This window comes from Rhinolophus sinicus, chromosome 2, assembly GCF_057876585.1.
Source record: "Rhinolophus sinicus isolate RSI-liver-muscle chromosome 2, RSI-T2T, whole genome shotgun sequence".
NCBI classification, from domain to species: Eukaryota; Metazoa; Chordata; class Mammalia; order Chiroptera; family Rhinolophidae; genus Rhinolophus; species Rhinolophus sinicus.
Genome location: NC_142502.1, coordinates 61,931,749 through 61,945,054, shown reverse-complemented (window position 1 = coordinate 61,945,054; position 13,306 = coordinate 61,931,749). Strand labels below are relative to the sequence as shown.

The 13,306-nt window shown below is 40.9% G+C and overlaps 1 protein-coding gene across 3 annotated transcripts in view; it reads left to right on the top strand.

Annotated features, from left to right (window-relative positions):
* Window positions 1–904: 904 nt before the first annotated feature.
* ANKRD6 (ankyrin repeat domain 6) overlaps window positions 905–13,306 on the top strand; it is a 168,219-nt gene continuing 155,817 nt past the window's right edge. The window contains exon 1 of one of the 3 annotated variants that reach the window (XM_019743299.3): window positions 905–1,093. The gene's annotated coding sequence lies outside the window, so the exon portion shown is untranslated. The remainder of the gene's footprint in view (window positions 1,094–13,306) is intronic. The other 2 variants (XM_019743307.3, XM_088795562.1) reach the window with 2 other exon arrangements.

The window sequence follows — 13,306 nt, the reverse complement described above, 5'->3', positions numbered from 1 at the left end:
TGGTATGGGGTAGGGAATGTTTGGATTTCCCCTGCCTAACGATCCCTGAAGGCGAGAGGGAGACAGATATCTTAACGAAAAGGATCATCATGATTCTTTCTCCCTGGAAACCAGGCCTATTTCAGAGGGGATAAGAAAAATCAGATTCAAAATAAGCTTGTCCCAAATCTCAAATACCACTGAAACTGCATTCTAGGGTTCCAGCTCTCTGTGTCTGGAAAGCACATATCAGTCATGTTTCTTGAAACGGTTGAATGAGTTCCCATTCATTCATACATTCACTCAACAAGAGTTTATTGAGGGCTCACTATGTTCAGGATACTTCTAGATACTGAAGAAGTAACCGTGAAAAACAGACAAAAACAGACGAGTTAATAGTAGTCAAGTATGCTTTGAATACAGGAGTCAGGAGAGCTCAATGATTTTGCCTGTTTCGTATGGATGGTTCCCACAAGCTGCTAAAAGACTAGCTGTTTGGAATACAGGCTGCCTTTCCCTTCCAGCTCTCTGGATCACTCCGCATTGTTGTTCACTTCCATTGAGACTCCAGTTAAGTGAACTACAGGTATATTGACATATCTACTTGGCCCCGGGTTGAAGGATGTTTTTTTCTCCCAGTTGCCCTCCCCTCCAATAAACCTCCAGGCAACTCCTGCGCCCGGAAAACCTCACTCCCTCACCGCCCCCTTTCCTCCCACTCTGCGAAGGAGGCCTCTCAGGCTGGGGCAGAAGGGACAGCGGCCCCAGCTGCCAGCGGACTGCAGACCAAGGGTAGCCCCAGGGCCCCACCTCCCCCGGCCCCCCAGTGCCCCGCCGGCCGCTGCGGGGCGCTGCGGCCCCAGTTTAGCAGCCGCGGAAGGGGCGGGGCGGAGGGCCCTGCGGGCGGCGGGCGAGGCGGCTCGGCCACAGGTTACCTGCGGGAGCGAGGAGCGCAGCCTGGCGAGCGGGCGGCTGGAGGCGGCGGCGCTGGGTAGCGCCGAGGCCCAGGGGCCGCCGGAGTCAGCAGGAGCCCGTCCCCATCGTCTTTCTTCGCCCTCCACCGGGTCCCCTGCATCGGATCCTGCGGCGCGGACGTCCAGCGCGGGAGAGAAAGGTAGGGTGCTGAGGGCCGGCGCCCCCCACTCCCCGGCAAACCTCTGATCTGGGAGGACGATGTCGAGAATGGGGACGCTGCTCTTTCGGCGCCCCCAGATCGTGTTTGCTCGGGGAAGAGACCCAGCCAGAGCGCGTTGCCCCCTTTCCTGCGGCCTCTGGGAAAGCCGGGGCCGGAGGGGAACGGGGGGGGGGGGTCATCCTGAGGCACCTCTCCTAACGTTTTGCTTCAGTTGCCTCCCTAGAATATAGAACTTTGAAGGGGGTGAGGGCAGAGAACTTTCTCGTCTTTGCTCGTCCCCCTCCTGTTTCTCCAGTGAGCTCAAAGAGTTTGAAGAAAGTGGTGGTGGTGATGGTGGTGATGGGGTTGCGGGATGTCACCAGGTATTTCTCCCGGACCCAATCTGCGGGCGCAGAGGAGGGTCCCCTCTTGTCGCCTAACGCACCCCGCCGTCCCCTGGCCTTCGGGCCGGCCTCCAAGTGACCAGGCTAGGCTCGGACGCACCAGCAGTCTGCCTCCCTTCCCTTCACCAAGGGGGTGCAGGCGTGGAAGAGCGGGGGCTGCTCAGGTTGGAATTAAGCTTTGTAGAGTTAGCAAGTGGCATCTCCGGGGCCCGAGGAAGAGAGCACGTTGTTTGGTTTGAGTTCAGATATCAGTTTACGGACACTTGTGTTGGGAATTTCAGTGTGGTGCTTCCGGTAGATTTGGGGGACTGGAGGGGAAGTGAGCATTATTTGTGACTGAAGAGGGACTTCAGTTCCGTAAAGCTGGTGGAGAACGTTTTCCCAGAAGCACAGTGAGATGGTTCAAGTGGTGGTTAAGAGATCTAAGAGATCTGCTTTGGGGTCATGAGACTGAGTCTTGATGCAACTACTTGTTAGGTGTTTGACTTTGCAAAACCCACTTTTTTGAGCCTTAGGTTTTAGAACAGTATTATACATAACCTGGTAGTATTGTTGTGGAAATAAAATGATGCTAGTAAAATACTTGGCATGATGCTCTTGAACGTTAGGTATGTTTTTTGTGAACCTATTGGATGATGATAATCATGTGTAGTTAATCTAAGTGTAAAGAGCTTAGGTAATAAAGACAAACACCTGGGTCCATGGTCCCACACTGTACTGATTGTCCCTGAGGTGAGGTCTCCCATGCTTAAAATAGCAATAGCAACCTATTGTTCTCACACTTAGTAGGTGCAACTCTATATGTTTAGCTTCTATCATACCTAGTAAGTGCTTAGCATATGGTAAACGAAGAATTTTTTAAAAATTAGGGTATAAATTAAAATTTGAAATTTTCTGTCCTTTAGGTCTAAGTGGGGAGAGTACAAGAGAGGTGAAAAGGAATAAAACAGACCAAAATACAGCTACTTGTGTATTGTTGGGAGGTATAAATCAAGAGTGATTAAGAAATGCTAATTTGTTAACTCCTTATTTGTTGGTGATAGCATCAAAAAATAACCTTAGCTTCTTACTGAAACTCCCAACCTCTCCAAAGCTCCAGATAAGCATATACTCAAGTAAAGCAGATGGCCTGTGATCCAATTCTGCTTAGAAAGCACACTTCCAACTCCCAAGGCCTTCCCATGTAGAAATTCTGATGCGGCCACTGTGAAACATACATTCAGAAAGTATAAAACTTAGAGGTACAATTTAAAGAATAAGAACAGAACACACACCCAAGTACCCATTACCCAGCTGAAGAACTAGAGCATCCCCAGGACGTTGGAGCACCCTGTACCCCGCCCCATGGCATCTACTCCTCCTTCTGCCCCCAAGGAACCACTGGTCTGGATTTGTGTTAATTTCCCCCTTTCTTTTCACACTTAATATCTTATATGTGTTGACCTGGAGAAAGAAGATAACTCCTGATGGCTAACTGGACTCAAATTTAAAAACAGAGCCTAGCGACTATTTTTAAATAGGCTTCTCATGCAAGCTGTGCTTCAGGGAGAAACCTGCATGAAACTGTTTGCCTTCTGTACCGAACTGCCTGCCTGCACTGTATTCCTGCCAGCTGAGCTAACCCTTATAAAGGAGTTCCTGGAATCGTATTTCAACCAATAGGACTGAGACTTTCCCCATTTCATTGGAGCTGCGCAGCTATATCCACATTAGTATCTTCACTGACCAATCAGAGCAGCTCCATTTTAACCAATCAGGACAGTGCTTTTTGGACCAATCAAACTGTGAGAATTTGGAGTTCTCATTTGCATGAAGATGGATCAGTCATGGACCAGGGGCAGGGACTTCTCTCTGTATAAGTCAGCTCCTCTCTGGCTGAGAGAGCACACTTTACCTATCCACTGAACACTGCATTCCCCCCAAGTCATCTCACCAGGGCACAGCACAGCAGGTAGAACACAGCAGAGCTGTCTACCCAGAGAGGAGCCCCGCCCCAGGGCTGCCTTCTCCAGCCATGCTGTTTCATAATTGAGCTGTAACACTTTAATATTGAGCCGTTCCACAACCATGCTGTTCTCACAGCTGTGCTGTATCACAGTTGAGCTGTTTGCACTGAATAAAGTTTCCTTCTTCACCACACCCCAAATCAGAAGCACCTCAAATTGGGGATTCCTGTTGGTGTTGAATTGGCACCAGCAGCCATTAGTTGACATATAAAAAATTCTGTGGAAGGAAAGTTTCCAAAGAAGCATTTCCACAATAACCTGGAGCATTCTTATAGAACTTAAAAGCAAGATAATGAAAGTAAGATAGAAACCACAAAAAAAGCTGAAAGTATCAAAGTGCTGGGATGGGACAGTCTCTCTCTCAGGCTCCTGCTCCCCCTTTGGCACAGGCTCCCTGGTTGTGTTCTGTCTTTGTAGGGGAGGCCTGGTGTCTTCCAACATAGCTTGGAGGCTATAATTTTAAAAGCTTTGCTTGAATCCCCGAGAATTGAAAACAGTAATTTTCGTGCATGTGTTTTAGAAGTTTTTAAAAAAATACGAATTACCCAGGAGACATTGTATGGGATTTGAAGGATCAAGCTTATTGAGAGTGACCTGTAAAAATGGTTTTAACTCAAATTCTTCTTTTCCTGGTTATGATGTTTATGTTATGGACTTTGTTTTAAGTTATTTCTTCACACTGCTCTCCTTGATCAATCTTGCACAACTGTTCACTTCTTTGTTAAAGCAATGATTCCTAAACTTGTTTCGTGATGCCTTTAGTATTTTGTCATGCTGCCCTAACTAGTAAGTAGTTAGTAGTAGTTAGGTTCAAACAATGTAATAAACATTTATATCCTAACAACACAGAAGCTGTTTGAAAAAAATAATACACAGAAAATGAGAGAACAAATATTTTTATATCATTCTTAAATAACCACAGTTACAAACAGGATGCATGTGCCTGTACTATTTCTCAAATCTTGGGATCAGATTGGATACCATCGCTCTCATTTCCTGTCTCATTAATTTTCCTGCAGCACTTGGTTTTTATCACAGCAACCACTGGGTGCCCAAGCTTTGCAAAGATATGATGTCATTGGGCAGCCGGATGGCTCAGTTGGTTAGAGCGTGAGCTCTGAACAACAGGGTTGCCGGTTCAATTCCCACATGGGCCACTGAGCTGCGCCCCCCACAACTAGATTGAAGACAACAAGCTGCAGCTGAGCTGCTGGAGGGGCAACCGGATGGCTCAGTTGGTTAGAGCGGGAGCTCTCAACAGCAAGGTTGCCAATTCCCGCATGGGACGATGGGCTGCACCCCCTGCAACTAAAGATTGAAAATGGCGACTGGACTTGGAGCTGAGCTGCGCCATCCACAACTAGATTGAAGGACGATGACTTGGAGCTGGTGGGCCCTGGAGAAACACACTGTTCCCCAATATTCCCCAATAAAATTTATATATAAAAATAAAAATAAAAGATATGATGTCATTGATAGGAATGTAATTGCAATCTAATGTGGAGACTGAACTACCGTGTTTCCCCGAAAATAAGACCTAGCCGGACTAATATAAGACCAGGTCTTATATTAATTTTTGCTCCAAAAGACATTAATTAGAGCTGACTGTCTGGCAAGGCCTTATTTTCAGGGAAACACGGTACCTCCAGCTTGTAGGATCAGAGTGTCCAACATGTTACGTACACTATGTATGTTTCCCTTGAAGTTTTCAAATATCATAAGTTTTCCCTTCGAATTGGCTACAGCACCTGGAGTACTGGTGTACAGTTTGGGAATTGTTGGTCTAAGGCAGGGGTATCCAAACTTTTTTCAATGTTTTTCACCAAGGGCCATATGCGGTAAAATACACAAACAGCCGGGCCACTCACTCAAGGTGAAGTACGTATTGCCTCACCTGGTTTTTATTTAAGTAAACTAAATATATTTTTGGAATTCTCTGCGGGCCAATAAAAAATGGATCGCGGGCTGCAGTTGGCCTGCGGGCCGCAGTTTGGACACCCCTGGTCTAAGGTAAAACCCCCTTCTGGGGAGAGAATAGTTACTAAGGAGAGGGCCTTCTTGAAATCGCCCCAGATTAAGCTTCTGTGTGGAGTGAGCTAAGTCTTAGTTTTCTCATCTATGTAAAATGGAGTGACAAAAGCCTCCTCCTGGGGACATTAAGAGGATTAAACTAGATAATATACATAGAAGCATCTATAAAGGGTCTGGAATGTAACAGGCTCAAGAAATTGTAACTTTTATGATTGTTAAATAGTGCTAAATAAATGTCCTGTAATAGGTATATATCGTTGCCCCTATTTAAGAATAGTCAGTGCCTGAAATCTCAATCTTAGCAAATAAATTACGAAGTTGACATAAAATGATACATCATTTTTCAAACAGCAAACTCTGGTATACCACTGTGGCACTTGTTGATTTTTCAGACTGTTGTAGGAGCGCTCGTTTTCACTTGCCTGTGTGTGCCCTGGTTTGGGGAGGAGGTCATAACTGATTGAAGGGAGAGGCCTGAGCCTGGACCAGTGGGCTTCTGATTGCAGGAGGAAGGTACATTGTCTTATGTCTTGGGAAGTTTGGATATGGGTGATAGGCCTGAAAACATTTCAAGCGGATTTAATCTATGCAGATACTTACAGCACAGAGAGGCAGATAATCTTTGCAGATGAAACAGTTTTGTTAAACTGCTAAGCATCACATAATGTTTCCTATCAATAAGTGCCACTTGTTAATCCACCAAGGAAAGGCTGACTTGAATGACAATATCACTCATGGCTGTCATGGTGCCTTTTAGGAAACATGTCCAGACCCCAAGCCTAAGTTAGAACCTGGTGATATTTTAACAACCTGTGAGAATACACTTAATAGTAATGTTTCCCTAGTATAGCTATTAATTTTTATTGTTGCTCTCTTCAGTTTTTTGTCATTGGGAAGCCTATACAGAACCATAGGTGATGCTTCCAAGTTGACACAAATATGGGTGGATACAGTTTTTATCTGTTTGTTTTGGTTCCTACTATTTTTCTTTTTCCTCTGTAACATTTAGATATTTGTGTGTGTAGGAAAAACTATGCGATTCTTGTTAACAAACTCTTTCCTTTTTTCCATTTGAAGCCCATAGATAAATTATCAGCATTATTTTTATTTAACATATTGCTCCTTTTAAAAAAAAGTAAGTAAGAATTTCAAACCTTTCCCTGGGTTGGACTGATTATATCTAATTCTCAACATCTTATGATTTTAGGGTATGAAGTATAAAACTACATTGTAGGTAATAAAACATGGATTAAAATGATTTGTTTTCCCCTTTTTGCCTGCTAATGGAAAGAAAACTGACCAAGCTTGAGCATCCATTTAACTATTAGAATCTGATATTCTAGGCACAAAGTGCTTTTGGAAATGCTTGACTCTTGGTATTTTCGTATAAAACTAGGAAAGGGTATGTAAGGATTAAAACATTTAATTTAAATTTGGGAGTTAATCGGCAGCTGAATGGACTTAACTCATTTTCTACATCACTGATTTGTCCTCAGTTCAAGAATGGAGATTATGGAAAATATTTCTGTCCATGATAGTAAAAAATATTCTTTGGGGGAAAAAAGTGAATTTATTGGAAATCAGCAAATATTAACCAAGAATGGAGTAGCTCAAAGTAAACTGATTTTTATACCTAAACAGGTTCCAGCAAGGCCTATTTTTTTGTCTGTTTTTGTTTTTGTAAAGGACATATGCTTTGAGAAATGTTTCCAAAATGAATGGAAACAAAAGAGCAAAGTCAATTTTTCTGTACAGATATGAGGTAGATGAAAGATGAATATAGAACTTACTTCTCTTGAGGCTGTGACCTTTTCCACGATAGCTTTAGGAACCCCGCTCTCCATTATCTGGTCAGGTTGGGTAAGGCAGTGGGAAATGGACAAGTGCATCCTGGGCCTTAGGAATCAGTAAACTTGGCACAGGCCTGGCTACCAATTCACTGTGGAGCTCTAGACAATTTCTCAGAGCCTCAGTTTTCTCTTCACTAAAAAAGTGTATAGTTTTGTGAAATGATATAGACTCACAGTGTAAAAGAAACACTTGTTCTTCCATACTGCTGGAGACAGGTGCCCTGGAATTAACCTGATGGTCTGTGGACCAAGGAGAACTAATGAGATTGTTAACCTGGTGTAACCTGATGATTTCCTTTTATTGTGAACATCAGTAGCTTATTATGTAGCGTCCTTTTAAGACTTTGTATGTGTGTATTCACATTTTAGAATATAAACCAAAAGTACCGTTTTATTTTAAAACTTGATTCCATGGTCATAAAATTTATATTCTTTTTTTTTTTTTTTTTTTTTTTTTTAAGGAGGGTGCAGCTCACAGTGGCCCGTGCGGGGATCAAACCGGCAACTTTAGTGCTACCAGCACCACGCTCTAACCAACTGAGCTAACCGGCCGGCCCCAGAAAATTTGTATTCTTAGTTCAGTAAATAGAGTTTTCAGTTTTTAAAAATGTCTGCATTTTGTTCTAACTAGGAAAGTCCCATAGGAATCTGATATGCAAGGAAATTGCCCCAAGGTGGTGAGTTTTAGGAGTATTGGGGCTTTTTCCTCTCTGCATCTTTATGAAAATTTTATAGACTTTCTGCAATGACCATACATTAAGTTTATAATCGGGTAGATAAATCAGGTCAAAAGTTTTAAAAATTACACAAGAAAATTCAGTATTAGTCAAATGTGTTTTTGTCCCCATAGTGGAATTATTTAGATGTTCTAATAACTAAAATAGCTCCTGAATGAGAGGTAAAAATATAATGACATGAGATGGACCTATTTTATCATGCTGATGTAATAGTGATTTGAATTTATTACTGAGGATAAAAAATAAATCAAATCATGAATCATCAACTTTGAAAATTTCGATTCAGATTTTTCACAAAACGAAAAGTTATTTCTTTCTCTTTGTTAGGCATAACATATCTCTTGCTAGTTTGTAAACTTATTTTCTAGCTAGAAAATGCCAAGTTCCAGCATGAAATTCTAAATTTGACCCAGTTTGGGTAGAATGCTGAGATGCACTGTATCCTATTTTATGTTATGCCATATATAGTATAAAATATCCAAGTACCAGAGAGTAGACTTCTTGAGTGTGTATATCCATTTGAGTCTCTTAGATAATATGCCCTGTAAATACTCATAGCCGCTTTTGGTTGAGAGGCATGGGCTACAGAGCTGATCTTCTTTTTAAAAAAATTGCTTTTAATAATAAAAAAAAAATTTCAGCTATAGTTGACATACAATATTATGTTAGTTTCAGATGTACAGCATAGTGGTTAGAGATTTATATAACTTACAACGTGATCCTCCTGATAAGTCTACTACCTACTTGACACAGTACATAGTTACTATAATATTATTGACTATATTCCCTATGCTGTACTTTACATCCCTGTGACTGTTTTGTAACTGCCAATGTGTATTTCTTAATCCTTTAACCTTTTTTTACCCAGCCCCCTCAATCCTCCTCCCATCTGGTAACCATCAGTTTGTTCCAGAGCTGATCTTACTAGTTGTGACTCCTGGCTCTGCCACCTATTGGTTGTAAAAATTTTGACAATTTACTTAACTTCATTATGCCTTAATTTCCTAATCTGTAAAATGGGGATTTGAAACAGTTTTGTACCATGATTGTGGAAGTGGTTGCATAAATCTATATATGTGATAACATTTATAGAACTACACACACATGCAGAGTAAATGCATGGAAAAAGCAAAATCCAAATAAAGTCTCTAGTTTAGTTAATATGTTATACCAATGCTCATTTCCTTGTTTTGATAATTATGCTGTGGCTATATAGGATATATCATTGGGAGATAGAGTACACGGGAACTCTCTGTACTGTTTTTCTTGTGATAAAATATACATAACAAAATTTACCATTTTAATAATTTTTAAGTATGCAGTTTACTGGCATGAATTAGAGTCACGATACTGTGCAACCATCTCCAGGACTTGTTCTCTGAAACTCTGTACCCACTGAACAATAACACCCCCCCAAGTCCCTCTCCCCCCAGCTCCTGGTAACCACTATTCTACTTTCTCTGTTTTAACCACTGTGACTACTCTAGATGCCTCATATAAGTGGAATCATATAATATTTGTCTTCTGGTGACTATCGTCTTTCACTTAGCATAATGTGTTTGTGGTTCATGTGCTATTTTTGCAACTTCTGTGTGAGATTAATATTATTTCAAAATAAAGTTTTAAAAAAGTTAAAAAGAATTCCATTGATGGTGTCCCACTGTTGGACTGTACCAAGGCACTGAAGTTAGGGATAGTGCAGGATGGCCAGAAAGGCTGAGGGGTGACATTAGTACCTCTCTTTCCTTCCTCCTGCTCATCTCCAGTCATTGGAGAAGCCATGCAAGAAATCGCTGTATTCTCTCTTGTATATGGAAGTATCTGCATTATTTATTAGTAGGTTCCTATATCAACCCAAAATGCGGCTATTAAATCTTCCACTGAAATAGGAATTCTTAATCTGGTGTTCGTTGGTGGGCTACAGATGCTCTAAGAGTTCCCAGAATTTAGGTATAAGTATTTAAGTTAATGCTCATGTGTATATTTGAGAGGGAAGACATCCTGTATCAATGTCTTCCCTCTCAAATATATGCAAAAAAAGCTCGTAAGCACAAGAAAATACTGTTTACGGAGCTCTATCCATCCCATTATGGCGTCTTTACTTGGGTATCTTAGCTGCTTTCCATTATCTGGTGGGTCTTTTTACCTACCAACCTCCAGAGGCTTTCTTTCTGCTCAAACTTGGGATAAACCTAATCAGTTCTTTTCCCTTAGAGGCTCCAGCCATTCACCTGTACCCTACAAACTTCAGGACCCATTTTCACATGCCAGAGGAACTCCAGAGGAAACTATCTTGGAGGCCCCAGTTGGGCAGATGGAGAATTAAAGTCTCTGTGCAGGACTCAGTCTCACAACGGCCACATTTCTCCCTACCTTCCTTAGGTGCCAGAAAAATGGGAAGAAAATAATACATGAGGTATAATACACAGCTGTGGAAAAACTCATTAAGTAGTACTGAATGACTGAAGTTCAGTAAATTCTGCCTTGTGAAATGCAGATTTAATTTTAAGATCATCTTCTGGTTTGCATTTGTGTTTTAATTATACTATAAATATGTCATACAATGCATTCTTCCTTGTGTAGTATCCAAAGATTTAGGTGAGCCATTGCATTGATATGTTGTAAAAGATGTTAAGTACCAGAATTTACTTAAAAAGTAGGGCTGTCCAGTCACTCAGACTGTCTCTTAACTCATATTAATCCATTACATAAATGGTTAAAATTGTAACTTTCTTTTCTTATACATATGACTCCTCAATATTTGCATTCAGCTTAGCAACCCTTCAATTAATCATAATTTAACTCTTTTATCCAATTCAAATATATTCTGTTAAGGTTGGCTAACTGCTATAACAAATATCTCCAAATCTCAGTGACTTAATCTAGTGAAAGTTTATTTGTAGCTCATACAAGTTTAAATCTGTTATTTCTGGTTGGGCAGCTCTCCTACTTAGCTTTTCTTCAAGTGACTCAGGGATAAAAAAAGATCCTTCGATCTTGTGATGCCACCATCTTCAACATGGTGTCTCCAGTGTCACTACAAGAGGGAACAGAGTATGGAAAAGGCATAGCAGACTAACTATCTCCACCAGCAAGTGAAAACATCACTTCTGCTCACATTCCATTGTCCAGAACCAGATCATAGCCCCACCTCAATTTAAGGAGGCTGCAAAATGTAGTTCCTGGCTGGACAGCTGCTTCTGAGAAATAAGCATTTACTTTGGAGGGGAACTGAATTCTTTGGTTGATAAGTAGCCATCTTTATACCAATGTGCTCTTCTTTTTACTGATCAGTTACGAGTAACTGCCTTCGTATAATTTATTTCTCACTTTGCAGACATCAGTACATAAAGTATTATGTCTTTATAGTGTAAGGTGTGGATGAGACCTCCATACAGGAAACAATTATACCATAATTGCTGTGTGAGCAAATAAAAATAGGATTAAGCCATCTAAGGTTCATACATTTGTGAGGGAATGAAGCATATTTGATTTACTCAGAGTCATCCAACCATGTAGAGAATTGTACATTTGAGAAAGATGGAACAGTGGAAGATTAGCAAAGAACAAGAATATGCATGTCTTATCAGCTTTGTGAACTGGTTTAACAGTTTAAAACGACTTTAAGCTGCTGGCAATAGGCATGTGAAACTTTCTTCCCTTCCAAAAAAAAAAAAAAAAGTCTTCACTTTGGAATGTATTACACAATCACAAAATGTATATGTCACTTTTACTTATTTACTCTTAAGGGAAATTAAAGTTGTAAGATTCGGACCTATTTATCTATTTGCTTGAAGTAAATTTGTGCCTAGGAGGGCAATCTTTGGCTACATCCGGCATCTGACAGCTACAAATGGAGCATATTGAGAGATTAAAAAAAGATCGTGTGAAAGATCTCAGTACCCAGCTGGAGTCATGAAAAATGGTCCACAACTTTATTTGTGTGCACTAACTATAGTGATTCATTTATCCATTACTAGTTGAGATTGGGCTGTTCTACGCAAGGAAAGGGCCCAAATAATTAATATTTATTGTCTTTTAAGTCCTATTTTTTTTAAAAAAAGTTATATTTCATGTTAGAATTAAAGATTCACTAGACCAAAGTTCTGCAAATTATAGTCATGGGCCAAATTTAGCCCACTGCTGTTTTTGGAAATAAAGTTTTGTTAGAACACAGCCATATTTATTCATTTACATACTGTCTGTGGCTGCTTTCACACTATGCTGACAGGGTTGAGTAGTTGTCAGAGAGTCCATGTGGCCCACAACACCTAATATATTTATCTGTTCCTTTACAGAAATTGTTTGCCAGCCCCTTCACTAGACTTAAAATTAGCATTACTTGGTTTGAGAGTAACTCTGTTCCTGGCTAGGATTTACTTAATCTCTGGCCCACAGTTACCTTACCATCATAGTGGGGATAATAAAACTACTAGTGAATAAGGTGAATGAGGACACACTATAATGTTTTTATTTGACAGAAATTGCCGTATACCAGAAGTGATGTGTGACATGGAGCCTTTCCATTGTGATTGAAAAATATGGTGAATGCTGCGACCAAGTGCCATCCATCATAAAGGCAGGGATCTTCAATATGGGAAGTGGAGCATCAAACCTTAGTGTATGATAAGTTTCAACTTGTTCAGTGCAGTCGGTTGGCTGTGAGCTACGGTTGAGAGAAGGCGAGTTTTAAAGTGTGCCATAAATCATCCTCCATCATGACAACACTCCATGTCACTATCGCTTCTGATACAGCAATTTCTGTCAAATAAAACCATTATGGTGTGTCCTCATCCACCATATTCACCGGATCTGGCACCATGTGACTTCTGGCTCTTCCCCGAAGTCAAAATGACCATAAAAGGAAAATGTTTTGAATTGATTCAGGACATGGAGGCAGCCACAACAGCACAATTAAAGACATTCATGAAAGAGGATTTCCAGAACTGCTTCAGAAAGTGGCAAGAACAATGGGATAAGTGTGTTCAAAGTGAGGGGGGGGTATTTTGAGGTTGTTAATGGCAACGTGTCTCTTACTGTAATAATTTTTTTTAAAAATTTAAACATTCACTGTATTTTGTGATCGTACTTCATAAGTCCTGGTGCTGTATAGGTGCTTTAAGAACGGATACTTATTTAATTGCTCACAATTTCTTTACTCTCCAGAATGCATTATCCTGGGTTA